Here is a 6781-nt window from a genome sequence, read left to right on the forward strand (position 1 = left end):
ATACATACATAATGTACTGGGTAAATCTCTTGCCAAAAAACACTAATTAAATTTCAGAAAATATTTTTATTTTTTAGATATTTTCAAGTCAAAAATACAAACAATACAACAAAACAATTAAAATATATTTTATAAGTACATCATTATGTAACCTTTTCAAAAAAAAATTCCCTCGAACTATTAATTTATAAGCCACAAACACGCGTAAAAACATTTTTTTTTTCTAATCTAACCTTTGAATATTTTATTTCACATACATAAATTAAAATTACTCTTCTACGAAATAACGAAAATATACTATGCAAATTTCATCAAATATGCTGTTATCCTTAATATACAAATTTATAGGCACCATAAATATTTTTCTATGCATTCTCCACTAACCTAACCTGTTGAAATTTCTTACTTCTATCAAAATACAAACACTAAAAATACATATATGTTTAAAAAATCATACACATCCGGCAATTTTGTTATAAGTATTTAAAACGTAGACAAGTGAATGGAATAGAGTGGCAGATGGGTACCGTGTTTTTCCATAATTCCACTGCTTCACTTATCAAACCTTTACTCGCACAAACCCAGATTAAGACCTCCAAATAACTAGGAACCAATAATTGATTGTAGACCCCTATCAACAGACAAAAAATATATTTTCTATTTATACTTTATAAATTTATAATATTGACTATATTTGTATACGCATAAGGCATAGCTCTATAGTTACTCACTATATTATAATATAACGATTGATTAAATATTCATAATATGTAAAATGATTTAATAATATTACAATGTTTAAACTTAAATTATAATACTAAAACGATAGCTTTTTTAACTAAAAATAAATGTATCCATTTAATGTTATTAATATTTATATTTGTTCAAATTTTAACATTTAAATTGCCTTGATTATTATTATTTTTTTATTTATATAATATAATAATATGATAAACGCACTATATTATATTATAATAAAAAGTAAATATTTTTTTAGTCTTAGTTTAGTGGCATTGTACAGTAATATTTTATTTAAGTATTGACATATTAATAAATTTAAGAAAAGATAGTCAAATTCATAACATTAATAACAAAAAATATGAAGTAAAAAAAAAAAAATGGACTATTAAAATGTACTTGAGTGAATTATAACCAAAGAGGTTATCAGTTCAGCCATTGGTTTTGAGTATATTTCGTAAATGATTGGATCATTATCTATAATGGATATTGTGTTGAGTTAAAATTCAATTCAATGATATTATTGTATACCTACGAAAAACAATTTCAAATGGAGATAGTCTATTTATTTTTATTTTTTATTTTTTTTTTCTCAATTGCTTTTAAAGATATTGAGAAATTACATATTTTGACTCACCAAAGTTCTTAAGCTAAATGACATTTACTACCGGAAACCACCCTCGAAGAAAACGATTAGAGCATTTATTTTACTATAAAAAGTATCCCCAGACATAAAAAAATTTAAAAAAAAACATACATATATTTAAAAACAATACATTTATCGCTAAACTTAGAATTAAGAATCATTTTCCAAAAAATGTTAATAGTTTTTAAAATAATGGATGTTTTCAGTAAAAGAATCTTCCTGCATATAATTGAACACGATTTTATTGTATTGTCTGACATTTTACAGTCATATTAAAAAAAAAAAAAATACAAATATATTATAATTCAAAAATAATTTGTTCCTAGTACAATATTGTTTGCTAGTTGTTTCACGAATGGTACATTCATATGACAACATTGTAATTAAATAATATCATTACAATGTCTAATAAATATAGGCATACAGTATCATTGATGGTATTATATATTATGCTCTGTTATTATGATATTTGATATACACCTCTGAAAGTACGTAAAAACATGATACGAGGTATTTACACGTATATCGAATTTTAAGGTTCAAGGCTAAAGATGTGTAATGAAATTATACAATAACACACCTTGAGTTAGATGCTAGTTGTACCGTACGACTGATGAGTAACCGTCATCATCACGCTAATACTTGTATATATATAGCCATTAAGGTATTAGTTTATTATTTTTAACATAACCACATAGACATATTAATAATTAAAATAAACCCACCAAATAAAAATATTGAATTTAATTCTGAGAATTTTTAAGGTGTTTAAAAACATACATAGTTGTTAATATCATTATAGATATCAATAATAATAATATAACATCACATTTTATTTTATTTGTTCTACTCTACTGTCTGAACAAACGTAATTACTTATGTTGAAATATTAATTGTAGGGTTTTATACAAGCAATACGTAAAATATGTTATATTCTAAATTAATTTAGATTTTGTAAGTACATTTGAAACGTGGTTTAATTTTTCCCAGATTGATCAGAACGTATCTAGACGGTAATCAAAAACATGAGTTGTACTTTTTAAATATAATAAATTTGACATATTATATTTACAATATTGCTGAAATACATAATCAACAATTTTAACTACACTTAAAGTTTTATAATACTTGTTTATTAATCGACATTAAATGTAAAATTATTACTTTTATAGCAATGTTATAATACATTTTAACTGTGGGAAACTAAAATATTACAAAAAAAAAAAAAAACAATCGATATAAAATAATTTTTTTGAACATTAACTTTCGAGCGCAAGGTTAGGTCAATGCTCTACAAGGGTAATAACTAATACCAACGCAATATTTCACGCAAAAAAAAAAAAATACATTCGCTTAGGATTTCTTTAAAATCATATCTTGGGTTGTATAATATAACATGAGGCACACAGCCTAATCTTTTTTCTCTCGCCAATAATGTGTAATTAATATTTTAATAAATTCTTTAAAAATAATTTCATGTAGACTGTAATTTAATTATATTTGCAATGTTAGGCGTTAAATATTGCTTCATATTATGTAAAATATTTAAAGAACGCGCATGTGGTAATCGAGTAAGACAAAACCGTAGGTCATTGATCGTAAACAAATAGATATACACACATAATTTAAATACAATTTATAAAGGTTAAAATTTATAATTCAGTGTCATTGGATTCAGTGGAAAAAAATATTAAACGACCACTGGCGTGGTAATAGTTGTAACGTCTAATATCACGCGACAATATGATGGAAAGGTGATGACTGACTTATTTCCGTTATCAAAAAATAAAAGTTATATAATATGTATTATACACTAAACAATCGTCATTAAAAAAAAAAAAAAAGTTACGGACAATTCGTAGAGACATTAATCTGAAACAATATATTATATTAAAAATGTTTATATTGGTTTGGGACGGACCGTATGAAACTGTTGTTAATCTATATCCATATAATTAAATGTACGTTTGTATGGAGCTTATAGACTTGAAAACTACTGAGTTAGTTGGTACCGAATTTTGTACGCGTAATCCTTAAAACTCGGATTGTGACCTTGCTTTGTTCTTCGATTTTTTTTTTTTTTTGGTTGTTTAGAGTGGCTTACACTTGTATTTAGTATTAGCTTACGAAAATCGGCTAATTTTTTCATTGCTATTGGTCACAGAAATAAAAATAGCTCACTGACCATCGTTGCTATGGTACTTTTTTGAGATTAAGGAAAATAATATTTTAGTAATTAATTTTTATTTTTATTCAAATATATAACAAACATCAATATTCGTATGTTTAAAACTTATAGAATCAAAAATTACTTAACTAATTATAACAAAAGACTCAGTGATTATTCTTAGAATTATCTAGAAAGATTAAGAAATAGTTTTAATCTGTAAGTTTAAATATTATTATATTATGCTGTTTAAATTTTGTTATTTATGTTACTTGATAAATCACAGTTTAAAAAAAAAAAAAAGTATAAATAATACGATTTTATCAAATTAAAAAACAAATGTTCATTAGGTATAATTATTGTATTTTTATTTTTTTTTATTATATTTATTCAACAACAAATATATATTTTTGAATAAAACTGTATAAATTTACACCTTTTATTTTTTAAATTATAACTAGTTAGTAATTTATTTAAAAAAAAATTACTTGGTTGGACTGATTCAAATTTTTAACAGGAGCTGATTTTACCCACAAACAAATGTCGTATACTAGGTACGTATAGTTTGTAGGTGGGTATCAATGCTTAGAAATTATTAATATTTATTTTTTTTTTTAAATAAAAATAAATGTTGCATTCTGGTGGTAAGACTTGTAGACTATATCTTGGTATCGTATAGTGGTAACAATCACCACTTACTTATAATAATATTTATCATGTATATGTATTTCATGAATAATAAAATTGAATATAATATTCATGTTATAATGACAATTATAAACGAACAACCACATTGTTAATTTTTTTAAATCATTATTTACCATATAATACAACGGATATTTTGTCGAGTTTCTAGTAGGTAACTAAAAAGAAGAAGTTGTTTAACTATAATATTATTTTATTTTGAACTGCATGTCTACACATAACTATATAATGCATATTCCAATGATTTCTCGTATAATACAATACAAGTATATAGATTATAATAAGATGGCAAATTATGCAAAAAAATATCCCTATTATTATTAAAATTATACTATTAATTATTACTATACATATTATTCATATATCGTATATATTTTATACCATAGTAAAAGAAATCTTTTATAATGAATGAAATAGTTTCATGAACAAATCCTATAATCATTAATCAATTTTTTTTTTTAAATTCACTAAAAGTAAGTAAATTTACAATAAAATATAGTTTATAATATTAATTAATGTCACAGTTTAAATCGTATAAAATATTAAAGCGATGTCATCTACTAATTTCTATAGTCCCTATTAGTCTATGTATGTTATAAACTATAGTTTACGAAGTCCTGTAGTAAATACTTAACAATGATTTTTAATACACTGGCTCAGACAATAATTGTCAGCTAGATTCACCTAAGTAATAAATTAATAAGATTCATACACAACCTCGACACGTCTGGTTAAATGATAATCTTAATTATGTTACGAATAAACTTAAATTATGCATGTGTTGACATCGACCACGACAAATATATGATATTTACTAATTCCCTTTATACATGTGTATCGCAATATCAAAACAAGATGAAAATAGTCTAAGTTGAAGTACAAAAACTTTTCATTAATGGTTATGAATATGTAAGTATGATAATTAATTGTAATATATAATAAATTATAATATATAGAAAATTGTATTACACATCCTATTGAGATAAGCGATAATGTGATCCGTGAGACACACACATGCATTATAGTCACAATATCAATCGACTTATTTTTTTATATTTTTCATTATGTTTCATTTAAGTCATTAGGTATTTACTTGTACAATTTAAACTATATAGTTTTACCATGTATTAAATTATATTATATTAATTTATACATTACGATTACAGCATAGCCATTAAGTAAATTAATATTTGTAATTTCTAGACGATAATATGGATGATATTAACACTACATAGTTTACCTGCAATTATGGTTAGACACGGGTGATGACATACAAAGTGAAAAATAATAAATATGATTAGGTAACTTCACATTGCCAAAAATAGTTCAATTATTATTTACTATACGTAAACAATATGGTCGATTTATTTATTCGTATGACATAACAATGATCGATAGCCCTAGATTAAAATATTACCTATTAGAACTAGGAATCACATTAAATTTTCGTTATAGTTGACTTAAATAAACATTGTTTAAGCAATATATCATATGAAATATTAAATTTGATTAAATATATATATATATATAAAATCTAGTCATGAAACTATCTCAAGAGTTAATCCTAAATTAAATTTTGCGTCGACTGTACATAAACCTAGGACTTATTATTTCTGCACCTTTGTGTATTTTCATTTATCTTAATTTGCTAGCGGTTCATTGTACTTATCCGTTTTTATCTTTTCTTTTGGCACGATATCTTGTGCCCTAATAAAAAGAGAACTCAATGTTGATCGAATAGGACAGCTATTTGTTGACGAGTTCAATTTTAGTAGGTATCTAAACTTTACTGAATGTATGATAAAGACCAATTATTTGGATTGAATCAAATAAAGTGATTTTTTTTTTTAAGGCACAACAATATTCACATAGTCTTAACCTTTTGATTACTTGAATTATAACAATTATAATATTATAATTATAAAATCTTTTATTTATTATTATTATTGTGTTTTACTACATTTTTAAACATGCTCAAATCATCACAGATAATTTGCTCAAGTTATTAATTTTTTTCTGTTTCTTAATTTTAGAAAACACAATAATACAATATTATACAATAGATACTAAATTAAAATAATATTTATATTAATAACTATAAATAATGTTTAACCCTGATGCCTAAAATGAATTTCGTGTATAATATTTAACATGAAATTAATTAAATACAATTCATGTTTACATAATATAAAAAAATACAAATCAATTAAGTCACATAATAATTGAAAACATTTCTCATGTAGTAATAAAACTTTCGTATTTTTGAAAGGTTTAAATCATTTATTCAAAAACATTAAAATATTAGGTACAATGTAAAATCAAAATGTTTAAAAATAAAACAACATAATAGCATGATAAAAATAGAATATATTTTTTTTTTAGTTTTAAAAACAAAATAAACTATGAAAAAATATTATAAATAAATTGAATTAAATATTTGCACTTTTTTGTTTTACTTATTAGCAATTTATTGGGAAATATATAAATAAAAAATATTTTTTTATAATAATAAAAAAATACACTGA

The sequence above is a fragment of the Melanaphis sacchari genome, unplaced genomic scaffold, assembly GCF_002803265.2.
Source record: "Melanaphis sacchari strain LSU unplaced genomic scaffold, SCAv2.0 Contig54_pilon_pilon, whole genome shotgun sequence".
In the NCBI taxonomy this organism is placed as follows: Eukaryota; Metazoa; Arthropoda; class Insecta; order Hemiptera; family Aphididae; genus Melanaphis; species Melanaphis sacchari.